Source organism: Aphis gossypii, chromosome 1, assembly GCF_020184175.1.
Source record: "Aphis gossypii isolate Hap1 chromosome 1, ASM2018417v2, whole genome shotgun sequence".
Classification (NCBI taxonomy): Eukaryota; Metazoa; Arthropoda; class Insecta; order Hemiptera; family Aphididae; genus Aphis; species Aphis gossypii.
This window is the reverse complement of record NC_065530.1, coordinates 44,407,337-44,422,029: the sequence shown is the minus strand read 5'-3', so window position 1 is coordinate 44,422,029 and position 14,693 is coordinate 44,407,337. Positions and strand designations below refer to the sequence as shown.

Genomic DNA, 14,693 nt, shown 5'->3' with positions numbered 1-14,693 from the left:
TTTCTTCATGTAAATTTAAAAATGGACACGAATCAATCAATAAATGCTGAAAAAGCTATTATCACCTATATGGCAGGGGCGGCCCAAAAATGGATTATGGATGATTTATGGATAAAATTTAATTTTTTTGATTTTTTTCATAAAATTTGAAAATGGGCAAGAATCAATCAATAAATCCTAAAAAAACCATAATCGCCTATATGGCAGGGGCGGCCCAAAAATGGATTTATGGATAAAATTTAATTTTCTTTGATTTTTTTTCATATATTCTGAAAAATGGGCAAGAATCAATCAATAAATGCTGAAAAAACCATAATCACCTGTATGGCAGGGGCGGCCCAAAAATGGATTTATGGATAAAATTTAATTTTCTTTGATTTTCTTCATGTAAATTTAAAAATGGACACGAATCAATCAATAAAGCCTGAAAAAACCATAATCACCTATATGGCAGGGGCGGCCCAAAAATGGATTTATGGATAAAATTTATTTTTCTTTGATTTTCTTCATGTAAATTTAAAAATGGACATGAATCAATCAATAAATCCTGAAAAAAACATAATCACCTATATGGCAGGGGCGGCCCAAAAATGGATTTATGGATAAAAATTTAAAATTTAATTTTCTTTGATTTTTTTCATAAAATCTGAAAATGGGCAAGAATCAATCAATAAATGCTGAAAAAACCATAATCACCTATATGGCAGGGGCGGCCCAAAAATGGATTTATGGATAAAATTTATTTTTCTTTGATTTTCTTCATGTAAATTTAAAAATGGGCAAGAATCAATCAATAAATGCTGAAAAAACCATAATCACCTATATGGCAGGGGCGGCCCAAAAATGGATTTATGGATAAAATTTATTTTTCTTTGATTTTCTTCATGTAAATTTAAAAATGAGCAACAATAAATAAATCCTGAAAAAACCATAATCACCTATATGGCAGGGGCGGCCCAAAAATGGATTTATGGATAAAATTTAATTTTCTTTGATTTTTTTCATAAAATCTGAAAATGGCAAGAATCAATCAATAAATGCTGAAAAAACCATAATCACCTATATGGCAGGGGCGGCCCAAAAATGGATTTATGGATAAAACTTAATTTTCTTTGATTTTAATTCATAAAATCTGAAAATGGGCAAGAATCAATCAATAAATGCTGAAAAAACCATAATCACCTATATGGCAGGGGCGGCCCAAAAATGGATTTATGGATAAAATTTAATTTTCTTTGATTTTTTTTCAAATATTCTGAAAAATGGGCAAGAATCAATCAATAAATGCTGAAAAAACTATTATCACCTATATGGCAGGGGCGGCCCAAAAATGGATTTATGGATAAAATTTAATTTTCTTTGATTTTTTTCATAAAATTTGAAAATGGGCAAGAATCAATCAATAAATCCTAAAAAAACCATAATCGCCTATATGGCAGAGGCGGCCCAAAAATGGATTTATGGATAAAATTTAATTTTCTTTGATTTTTTTTCATATTTTCTGAAAAATGGGCAAGAATCAATCAATAAATGCTGAAAAAACCATAATCACCTATATGGCAGGGGCGGCCCAAAAATGGATTTATGGATAAAATTTAATTTTCTTTGATTTTTTTTCATAAAATCTGAAAATGGGCAAGAATCAATCAATAAATGCTGAAAAAGCTATTATCACCTATATGGCAGGGGCGGCCCAAAAATGGATTTATGGATAAAATTTAATTTTCTTTGATTTTTTTCATAAAATTTGAAAATGGGCAAGAATCAATCAATAAATCCTAAAAAAACCATAATCGCCTATATGGCAGGGGCGGCCCAAAAATGGATTTATGGATAAAATTTAATTTTCTTTGATTTTTTTCATATATTCTGAAAAATGGGCAAGAATCAATCAATAAATACTGAAAAAACCATAATCCCCTGTATGGCAGGGGCGGCCCAAAAATGGATTTATTGATAAAATTTAATTTTCTTTGATTTTCTTCATGTAAATTTAAAAATGAGCAACAATAAATAAATCCTGAAAAAACCATAATCACCTATATGGCAGGGGCGGCCCAAAAATGGATTTATGGATAAAATTTATTTTTCTTTGATTTTCTTCATGTAAATTTAAAAATGAGCAACAATAAATAAATCCTGAAAAAACCATAATCACCTATATGGCAGGGGCGGCCCGAAAATGGATTTATGGATAAAATTTAATTTTCTTTGATTTTTTTTCATAAAATCTGAAAATGGGCAAGAATCAATCAATAAATGCTGAAAAAACCATAATCACCTATATGGCAGGGGCGGCCCAAAAATGGATTTATGGATAAAATTTAATTTTCTTTGATTTTTTTTCATAAAATCTGAAAATGGGCAAGAATCAATCAATAAATGCTGAAAAAGCTATTACCACCTATATGGCAGGGGCGGCCCAAAAATGGATTTATGGATAAAATTTAATTTTCTTTGATTTTTTTTCAAATATTCTGAAAAATGGGCAAGAATCAATCAATAAATGCTGAAAAAGCTATTATCACCTATATGGCAGGGGCGGCCCAAAAATGGATTTATGGATAAAATTTAATTTTCTTTGATTTTTTTCATAAAATTTGAAAATGGGCAAGAATCAATCAATAAATCCTAAAAAAACCATAATCGCCTATATGGCAGAGGCGGCCAAAAATGGATTTATGGATAAAATTTATTTTCTTTCTTTGATTTTTTTTCATATTTTCTGAAAAATGGGCAAGAATCAATCAATAAATGCTGAAAAAACCATAATCACCTATATGGCAGGGGCGGCCCAAAAATGGATTTATGGATAAAATTTAATTTTCTTTGATTTTTTTCATAAAATCTGAAAATGGGCAAGAATCAATCAATAAATGCTGAAAAAACCATAATCACCTGTATGGCAGGGGCGGCCCAAAAATGGATTTATGGATAAAATTTAATTTTCTTTGATTTTCTTCATGTAAATTTAAAAATGGACACGAATCAATCAATAAAGCCTGAAAAAACCATAATCACCTATATGGCAGGGGCGGCCCAAAAATGGATTTATGGATAAAATTTATTTTTCTTTGATTTTCTTCATGTAAATTTAAAAATGGACATGAATCAATCAATAAATCCTGAAAAAACCATAATCACCTATATGGCAGGGGCGGCCCAAAAATGGATTTATGGATAAAATTTAATTTTCTTTGATTTTTTTTCATAAAATCTGAAAATGGGCAAGAATCAATCAATAAATGCTGAAAAAACCATAATCACCTATATGGCAGGGGCGGCCCAAAAATGGATTTATGGATAAAATTTATTTTTCTTTGATTTTCTTCATGTAAATTTAAAAATGAGCAACAATAAATAAATCCTGAAAAAACCATAATCACCTATATGGCAGGGGCGGCCCAAAAATGGATTTATGGATAAAATTTATTTTTCTTTGATTTTCTTCATGTAAATTTAAAAATGAGCAACAATAAATAAATCCTGAAAAAACCATAATCACCTATATGGCAGGGGCGGCCCGAAAATGGATTTATGGATAAAATTTAATTTTCTTTGATTTTTTTTCAAATATTCTGAAAAATGGGCAAGAATCAATCAATAAATGCTGAAAAAACTATTATCACCTATATGGCAGGGGCGGCCCAAAAATGGATTTATGGATAAAATTTAATTTTCTTTGATTTTTTTCATAAAATTTGAAAATGGGCAAGAATCAATCAATAAATCCTAAAAAAACCATAATCGCCTATATGGCAGGGGCGGCCCAAAAATGGATTTATGGATAAAATTTAATTTTCTTTGATTTTTTTTCATATATTCTGAAAAATGGGCAAGAATCAATCAATAAATGCTGAAAAAACCATAATCACCTGTATGGCAGGGGCGGCCCAAAATTGGATTTATGGATAAAATTTAATTTTCTTTGATTTTCTTCATGTAAATTTAAAAATGGACACGAATCAATCAATAAAGCCTGAAAAAACCATAATCACCTATATGGCAGGGGCGGCCCAAAAATGGATTTATGGATAAAATTTATTTTTCTTTGATTTTCTTCATGTAAATTTAAAAATGGACATGAATCAATCAATAAATCCTGAAAAAACCATAATCACCTATATGGCAGGGGCGGCCCAAAAATGGATTTATGGATAAAATTTAATTTTCTTTGATTTTCTTCATGTAAATTTAAAAATGAGCAACAATAAATAAATCCTGAAAAAACCATAATCACCTATATGGCAGGGGCGGCCCAAAAATGGATTTATGGATAAAATTTATTTTTCTTTGATTTTCTTCATGTAAATTTAAAAATGAGCAACAATAAATAAATCCTGAAAAAACCATAATCACCTATATGGCAGGGGCGGCCCGAAAATGGATTTATGGATAAAATTTAATTTTCTTTGATTTTTTTTCATAAAATCTGAAAATGGGCAAGAATCAATCAATAAATGCTGAAAAAACCATAATCACCTATATGGCAGGGGCGGCCAAAAAAATGGATTTATGGATAAAATTTATTTTTCTTTGATTTTCTTCATGTAAATTTAAAAATGGACATGAATCAATCAATAAATCCTGAAAAAACCATAATCACCTATATGGCAGGGGCGGCCCAAAAATGGATTTATGGATAAAATTTAATTTTCTTTGATTTTTTTTCAAATATTCTGAAAAATGGGCAAGAATCAATCAATAAATCCTAAAAAAACCATAATCGCCTATATGGCAGGGGCGGCCCAAAAATGGATTTATGGAAAAAATTTATTTTTCTTTGATTTTCTTCATGTAAATTTAAAAATGGACACGAATCAATCAATAAATCCTAAAAAAACCATAATCGCCTATATGGCAGGGGCGGCCCAAAAATGGATTTATGGATAAAATTTAATTTTCTTTGATTTTCTTCATGTAAATTTAAAAATGGGCAAGAATCAATCAATAAATGCTGAAAAAACCATAATCACCTGTATGGCAGGGGCGGCCCAAAAATGGATTTATGGATAAAACTTAATTTTCTTTGATTTTAATTCATAAAATCTGAAAAAAGGACATAAATCAATCAATAAATCCTGAAAAAACCATAATCACCTATATGGCAGGGGCGGCCCAAAAATGGATTTATGGATAAAATTTAATTTTCTTTGATTTTTTTCATAAAATCTGAAAATGGGCAAGAATCAATCAATAAATGCTGAAAAAGCTATTATCACCTATATGGCAGGGGCGGCCCAAAAATGGATTTATGGATGGATTAAAATTTAATTTCTTTGATTTTTTTTCAAATATTCTGAAAAATGGGCAAGAATCAATCATAAATGCTGAAAAAAGCATTATCACCTATATGGCAGGGGCGGCCCAAAAATGGATTTATGGATAAAATTTAATTTTCTTTGATTTTTTTCATAAAATTTGAAAATAGGCAAGAATCAATCAATAAATCCTAAAAAAACCATAATCGCCTATATGGCAGGGGCGGCCCAAAAATGGATTTATGGATAAAATTTATTTTTCTTTGATTTTCTTCATGTAAATTTAAAAATGAGCAACAATAAATAAATCCGAAAAAAACCATAATCACTATATGGCAGGGGCGGCCCAAAAATGGATTTATGGATAAAATTTAATTTTCTTTGATTTTCTTCATGTAAATTTAAAAATGAGCAGCAATAAATAAATCCTGAAAAAACCATAATCACCTATATGGCAGGGGCGGCCCGAAAATGGATTTATGGATAAAATTTAATTTTCTTTGATTTTCTTCATGTAAATTTAAAAATGGACACGAATCAATCAATAAAGCCTGAAAAAACCATAATCACCTATATGGCAGGGGCGGCCCAAAAATGGATTTATGGATAAAATTTATTTTTCTTTGATTTTCTTCATGTAATTTAAAAATGGACATGAATCAATCAATAAATCCTGAAAAAACCATAATCACCTATATGGCAGGGGCGGCCCAAAAATGGATTTATGGATAAAATTTAATTTTCTTTGATTTTTTTTCATAAAATCTGAAAATGGGCAAGAATCAATCAATAAATGCTGAAAAAACCATAATCACCTATATGGCAGGGGCGGCCCAAAAATGGATTTATGGATAAAATTTATTTTTCTTTGATTTTCTTCATGTAAATTTAAAAATGAGCAACAATAAATAAATCCTGAAAAAACCATAATCACCTATATGGCAGGGGCGGCCCGAAAATGGATTTATAGATAAAATTTAATTTTCTTTGATTTTTTTTCATATTTTCTGAAAAATGGGCAAGAATCAATCAATAAATGCTGAAAAAACCATAATCACCTGTATGGCAGGGGCGGCCCAAAAATGGATTTATGGATAAAATTTAATTTTCTTTGATTTTCTTCATGTAAATTTAAAAATGGACACGAATCAATCAATAAAGCCTGAAAAAACCATAATCACCTATATGGCAGGGGCGGCCCAAAAATGGATTTATGGATAAAATTTATTTTTCTTTGATTTTCTTCATGTAAATTTAAAAATGGACATGAATCAATCAATAAATCCTGAAAAAACCATAATCACCTATATGGCAGGGGCGGCCCAAAAATGGATTTATGGATAAAATTTAATTTTCTTTGATTTTTTTTCATAAAATCTGAAAATGGGCAAGAATCAATCAATAAATGCTGAAAAAACCATAATCACCTATATGGCAGGGGCGGCCCAAAAATGGATTTATGGATAAAATTTATTTTTCTTTGATTTTCTTCATGTAAATTTAAAAATGGACATGAATCAATCAATAAATCCTGAAAAAACCATAATCACCTATATGGCAGGGGCGGCCCAAAAATGGATTTATGGATAAAATTTATTTTTCTTTGATTTTCTTCATGTAAATTGAAAAATGAGCAACAATAAATAAATCCTGAAAAAACCATAATCACCTATATGGCAGGGGCGGCCCAAAAATGGATTTATGGATAAAATTTATTTTTCTTTGATTTTCTTCATGTAAATTTAAAAATGAGCAACAATAAATAAATCCTGAAAAAACCATAATCACCTATATGGCAGGGGCGGCCCAAAAATGGATTTATGGATAAAATTTAATTTTCTTTGATTTTTTTCATAAAATTTGAAAATGGGCAAGAATCAATCAATAAATCCTAAAAAAACCATAATCGCCTATATGGCAGGGGCGGCCCAAAAATGGATTTATGGATAAAATTTATTTTTCTTTGATTTTCTTCATGTAAATTTAAAAATGGACATGAATCAATCAATAAATCCTGAAAAAACCATAATCACCTATATGGCAGGGGCGGCCCAAAAATGGATTTATGGATAAAATTTAATTTTCTTTGATTTTTTTTCAAATATTCTGAAAAATGGGCAAGAATCAATCAATAAATCCTAAAAAAACCATTATCGCCTATATGGCAGGGGCGGCCAGAAAATGGATTTATGGAAAAAATTTATTTTTCTTTGATTTTCTTCATGTAAATTTAAAAATGGACACGAATCAATCAATAAATCCTAAAAAAACCATAATCGCCTATATGGCAGGGGCGGCCCAAAAATGGATTTATGGATAAAATTTATTTTTCTTTGATTTTCTTCATGTAAATTTAAAAATGAGCAACAATAAATAAATCCTGAAAAAACCATAATCACCTATATGGCAGGGGCGGCCCAAAAATGGATTTATGGATAAAATTTGATTCTTGCCCATTTTTCAGATTTTATGAAAAAAAATCAAAGAAAATTAAATTTTATTCATAAATCCATTTTTGGGCCACCCCTGCCATATAGGTGAATATGTTTTTTCAGGATTTATTGATTGATTCATGTCCATTTTTAAATTTACATGAAGAAAATCAAAGAAAAATAAATTTTATCCATAAATCCATTTTTGGGCCGCCCCTGCCATATAGGTGATTATGGTTTTTTCAGGATTTATTGATAGATTCATTCCCATTTTTAAATTTACATGAAGAAAATCAAAGAAAATTAAATTTTATTCATAAATCCATTTTTGGGCCGCCCCTGCCATATAGGTGATTATGGTTTTTTTAGGATTTATTGATTGATTCTTGCCCATTTTTAAATTTACATGAAGAAAATCAAAGAAAAATAAATTGTATCCATAAATCCATTTTTGGGCCGCCCCTGCCATATAGGTGATTATGGTTTTTTCATGATTTATTGATTGATTCTTGCCCATTTTTCAGATTTTATGAAAAAAAAGTCAAAGAAAAGAAAATTAAATTTTATTCATAAATCCATTTTTGGGCATATTAGTTATCCCGCAATATATATTATCACGAATATTAAGTTATCCCGCAATATATATATCACGAATATTTAGTTATCCCGCAATATATATTATCACGAATATTTAGTTATCCCGCAATATATATTATCACAAATATTTAGTTATCCCGCAATATATATTATCCCGAATATTAGTTATCCCGCATATATATTATCACGAATATTTAGTTATCCCGCAATATATATTATCACGAATATTAAGTTATCCCGCAATGTATATTATCCCGCAATATATATTATCACGAATATTTAGTTATCCCGCAATATATATTATCCCGAATATTTAGTTATCCCGCAATATATATTATCCCGAATATTTAGTTATCCCGCAATATATATTATCCCGAATATTTAGTTATCCCGCAATTTATATTATCCCGAATATTTAGTTATCCCGCAATATATATTATCACGAATATTTAGTTATCCCGCAATATAGCCCCTGCCAAAAAGGTGATTAAGGTTTTTTTAGTAAATATTGATTGTTGCGTGCCCATTTTTCTATTTTCATGAAAAAAGTCAAAGAAAATTAAATTTTATTCATAAATCCATTTTTGGTCCGCCCCTGCCATATAGGTGATAATGGTTTTTTCAGCATTTATTGATTGATTCTTGCCCATTTTTCAGAATATATGAAAAAAAATCAAAGAAAATTAAATTTTATCCATAAATCCATTTTTGGGCCGCGCCTGCCATATTGGTGAATATGTTTTTTCAGGATTTATTGATTGATTCATGTCCATTTTTAAATTTACATGAAGAAAATCAAAGAAAAATAAATTGTATCCATAAATCCATTTTTGGGCCGCCCCTGCCATATAGGTGATTATGGTTTTTTCAGCATTTATTGATTGATTCTTGCCCATTTTTCAGATTTTATGAAAAAAAATCAAAGAAAATTTAATTTTATTCATAAATCCATTTTTGGGCCGCCCCTGCCATATAGGTGATTATGGTTTTTTCAGGATTTATTGATTGATTCTTGCCCAATTTTTAAATTTACATGAAGAAAATCAAAGAAAAATATATTTTATCCATAAATCCACTTTTGGGCCGCCCCTACCATATAGGTGATTATGGTTTTTTCAGCATTTATTGATTGATTCATTCCCATTTTTAAATTTACATGAAGAAAATCAAAGATAATTAAATTTTATTCATAAATCCATTTTTGGGCCGCCCCTGCCATATAGGTGATTATGGTTTTTTCAGGATTTATTGATTGATTCTTGCCCATTTTTCAGATTTTATGAAAAAAAATCAAAGAAAATTAAATTTTATTCATAAATCCATTTTTGGGCATATTTAGTTATCCCGCAATATATATTATCACGAATATTTAGTTATCCCGCAATATATATTATCACGAATATTTAGTTATCCCGCAATATATATTATCACGAATATTTAGTTATCCCGCAATATATATTATCCCGAATATTTAGTTATCCCGCAATATATATTATCCCGAATATTTAGTTATCCCGCAATATATATTATCACGAATATTTAGTTATCCCGCAATATATATTATCACAAATATTAAGTTATCCCGCAATGTATATTATCCCGCAATATATATTATCACGAATATTTAGTTATCCCGCAATATATATTATCAAGAATATTTAGTTATCCCGCAATAAGTATTATCACGAATATTTAGTTATCCCGCAATATAGCCCCTGCCAAAAAGGTGATTAAGGTTTTTTTAGTAAATATTGATTGTTGCGTGCCCATTTTTCTATTTTCATGAAAAAAGTCAAAGAAAATTAAATTTTATCATAAATCCATTTTTGGGCCGCCCCTGCCATATAGGTGATAATGGTTTTTTCAGCATTTATTGATTGATTCTTGCCCATTTTTCAGAATATATGAAAAAAAATCAAAGAAAATTAAATTTTATCCATAAATCCATTTTTGGGCCGCCCCTGCCATATAGGTGATTATGGTTTTTTCGGGATTTATTGATTGATTCATGTCCATTTTTAAATTTACATGAAGAAAAGCAAAGAAAAATAAATTTTATCCATAAATCCACTTTTGGGCTGCCCCTACCATATAGGTGATTATGGTTTTTTCAGCATTTATTGATCGATTCATGTCCATTTTTCAGAATATATGAAAAAAAATCAAAGAAAATTAAATGTTATCCATAAATCCATTTTTGGGCCGCCCCCTGCCAGAAGGTGATGTGATAATGGTTTTTTTAGCATTTATTGATTGATTCTTGCCCATTTTTCAGAATATAGAAAAAAAAAAAATCAAAGAAAATTAAATTTTATCCATAAATCCATTTTTGGGCCGCCCCTGCCATATAGGTGATTATGGTTTTTTCAGGATTTATTGATAGATTCATTCCCATTTTTAAATTTACATGAAGAAAATCAAAGAAAATTAAATTTTATTCATAAATCCATTTTTGGGCCGCCCCCTGCCAATAGGTGATTATGGTTTTTTTAGGATTTATTGATTGATTCTTGCCCATTTTTAAATTACATGAAGAAAATCAAAGAAAAATAAATTGTATCCATAAATCCATTTTGGGCCGCCCCTCCCTATGCCCTGCCATATATGTGGTTTTTCATGATTATTTAATGATTCTTGCCCATTTTTCAGATTTTATGAAAAAAAATCAAAGAAAATTAAATTTTATTCATAAATCCATTTTTGGGCATATTTGTTATCCCGCAATATATATTATCACGAATATTAAGTTATCCCGATATATATTATCACGAATATTTAGTTATCCCGCAATATATATTATCACGAATAGTTAGTTATCCCGCAATATATATTATCACGAATATTTAGTTATCCGCAATATATATTATCCCGAATATTTAGTTATCCCGCAATATATATTATCCCAAATATTAGTTATCCCGCCAATATATATTATCACGAATATTAGTGATCCCGCAATATATATTATCACGAATATTAAGTTATCCCGCAATGTATATTATCCCGCAATATATATTATCACGAATATTTAGTTATCCCGCAATATATATTATCAAGAATATTTAGTTATCCCGCAATAAGTATTATCACGAATATTTAGTTATCCCGCAATATAGCCCCTGCCAAAAAGGTGATTAAGTTTTTTTTAGTAAATATTGATTGTTGCGTGCCCATTTTTCTATTTTCATGAAAAAAGTCAAAGAAAATTAAATTTTATTCATAAATCCATTTTTGGGCCGCCCCTGCCATATAGGTGATTATGGTTTTTTTAGGATTTATTGATTGATTCTTGCCCATTTTTAAATTTACATGAAGAAAATCAAAGAAAAATAAATTGTATCCATAAATCCATTTTTGGGCCGCCCCTGCCATATAGGTGATAATGGTTTTTTCAGCATTTATTGATTGATTCTTGCCCATTTTTCAGAATATATGAAAAAAAAAAAAGAAAAATAAATTGTATCCATAAATCCATTTTTGGGCCGCCCCTGCCATATAGGTGATTATGGTTTTTTCATGATTTATTGATTGATTCTTGCCCATTTTTCAGATTTTATGAAAAAAAATCATCAAAGAAAATTAAATTTTATTCATAAATCCATTTTTGGGCATATTTAGTTATCCCGCAATATATTATCACGAATATTTAGTTATCCCGCAATATATATTATCACGAATATTTAGTTATCCCGCAATATATATTATCACGAATATTTAGTTATCCCGCAATATATATTATCACGAATATTAAGTTATCCCGCAATATATATTATCACGAATATTTAGTTATCCCGCAATATATATTATCACGAATATTTAGTTATCCCGCAATATATATTATCACAAATATTAAGTTATCCCGCAATGTATATTATCCCGCAATATATATTATCACGAATATTTAGTTATCCCGCAATATATATTATCAAGAATATTTAGTTATCCCGCAATAAGTATTATCACGAATATTTAGTTATCCCGCAATATAGCCCCTGCCAAAAAGGTGATTAAGGTTTTTTTAGTAAATATTGATTGTTGCGTGCCCATTTTTCTATTTTCATGAAAAAAGTCAAAGAAAATTAAATTTTATTCATAAATCCATTTTTGGGCCGCCCCTGCCATATAGGTGATAATGGTTTTTTCAGCATTTATTGATTGATTCTTGCCCATTTTTCAGAATATATGAAAAAAAATCAAAGAAAATTAAATTTTATCCATAAATCCATTTTTGGGCCGCCCCTGCCATATAGGTGATTATGGTTTTTTCGGGATTTATTGATTGATTCATGTCCATTTTTAAATTTACATGAAGAGAAAAGCAAAAAGAAAAATAAATTTTATCCATAAATCCACTTTTGGGCTGCCCCTACCATATAGGTGATTATGGTTTTTTTCATGATTTAATGATTGATTCTTGCCCATTTTTCAGATTTTATGAAAAAAAATCAAAGAAAATTAAATTTTATTCATAAATCCATTTTTGGGCATATTTAGTTATCCCGCAATATATATTATCACGAATATTAAGTTATCCCGCAATATATATTATCACGAATATTTAGTTATCCCGCAATATATATTATCACGAATATTTAGTTATCCCGCAATATATATTATCACGAATATTTAGTTATCCCGCAATATATATTATCCCGAATATTTAGTTATCCCGCAATATATATTATCCCAAATATTTAGTTATCCCGCAATATATATTATCACGAATATTTAGTGATCCCGCAATATATATTATCACGAATATTAAGTTATCCCGCAATGTATATTATCCCGCAATATATATTATCACGAATATTTAGTTATCCCGCAATATATATTATCAAGAATATTTAGTTATCCCGCAATAAGTATTATCACGAATATTTAGTTATCCCGCAATATAGCCCCTGCCAAAAAGGTGATTAAGGTTTTTTTAGTAAATATTGATTGTTGCGTGCCCATTTTTCTATTTTCATGAAAAAAGTCAAAGAAAATTAAATTTTATTCATAAATCCATTTTTGGGCCGCCCCTGCCATATAGGTGATTATGGTTTTTTTAGGATTTATTGATTGATTCTTGCCCATTTTTAAATTTACATGAAGAAAATCAAAGAAAAATAAATTGTATCCATAAATCCATTTTTGGGCCGCCCCTGCCATATAGGTGATAATGGTTTTTTCAGCATTTATTGATTGATTCTTGCCCATTTTTCAGAATATATGAAAAAAAATCAAAAAAAATTAAATTGTATCCATAAATCCATTTTTGGGCCGCCCCTGCCATATAGGTGATTATGGTTTTTTCATGATTTATTGATTGATTCTTGCCCATTTTTCAGATTTTATGAAAAAAAATCAAAGAAAATTAAATTTTATTCATAAATCCATTTTTGGGCATATTTAGTTATCCCGCAATATATATTATCACGAATATTAAGTTATCCCGCAATATATATTATCACGAATATTTAGTTATCCCGCAATATATATTATCACGAATATTTAGTTATCCCGCAATATATATTATCCCGAATATTTAGTTATCCCGCAATATATATTATCCCGAATTTAGTTATCCCGCAATATATATTATCACGAATATTTAGTTATCCGCGCAATATATATTATCACAAATATTAAGTTATCCCGCAATGTATATTATCCCGCATATATATTATCACGAATATTTTTTATCCCGCAATATATATTATCAAGAATATTTAGTTATCCCGCAATAAGTATTATCACGAATATTTAGTTTCCCCGCAATATAGCCCCTGCCAAAAAGGTGATTAAGGTTTTTTTAGTAAATATTGATTGTTGCGTGCCCATTTTTCTATTTTCATGAAAAAGTCAAAGAAAATTAAATTTTATTCATAAATCCATTTTTGGGCCGCCCCTGCCATATAGGTGATTATGGTTTTTTTAGGATTTATTGATTGATTCTTGCCCATTTTTAAATTTACATGAAGAAAATCAAAGAAAAATAAATTGTATCCATAAATCCATTTTTGGGCCGCCCCTGCCATATAGGTGATTATGGTTTTTTCATGATTTAATGATTGATTCTTGCCCATTTTTCAGATTTTATGAAAAAAAAACAAAGAAAATTAAATTTTATTCATAAATCCATTTTTGGGCATATTTAGTTATCCCGCAATATATATTATCACGAATATTAAGTTATCCCGCAATATATATTATCACGAATATTTAGTTATCCCGCAATATATATTATCACGAATATTTAGTTATCCCGCAATATATATTATCACGAATATTTAGTTATCCCGCAATATATATTATCCCGAATATTTAGTTATCCCGCAATATATATTATCCCAAATATTTAGTTATCCCGCATATATATTATCACGAATATTTAGTTATCCGCAATATATATTAT

At 29.1% G+C, this 14,693-nt stretch overlaps 2 long non-coding RNA genes across 2 annotated transcripts; one reads left to right on the top strand and one right to left on the bottom strand.

The window, feature by feature from the left end:
• Nucleotides 1–1,510: 1,510 nt before the first annotated feature.
• On the bottom strand, nt 1,511–3,157 carry LOC126555915 (uncharacterized). Its single transcript, XR_007607010.1, has 3 exons — nt 2,899–3,157; nt 2,405–2,528; nt 1,511–1,675 (listed from the first exon to the last, which is right to left on the bottom strand). It is a non-coding gene; the product is annotated as an uncharacterized LOC126555915 (long non-coding RNA).
• A 5,555-nt stretch (nt 3,158–8,712) lies between these two features.
• Nucleotides 8,713–14,288, top strand: LOC126549360 (uncharacterized). The gene is made up of 3 exons (XR_007603496.1): nt 8,713–8,782; nt 12,303–12,416; nt 14,198–14,288. It is a non-coding gene; the product is annotated as an uncharacterized LOC126549360 (long non-coding RNA).
• The last annotated feature ends 405 nt before the right edge of the window (nt 14,289–14,693 follow it).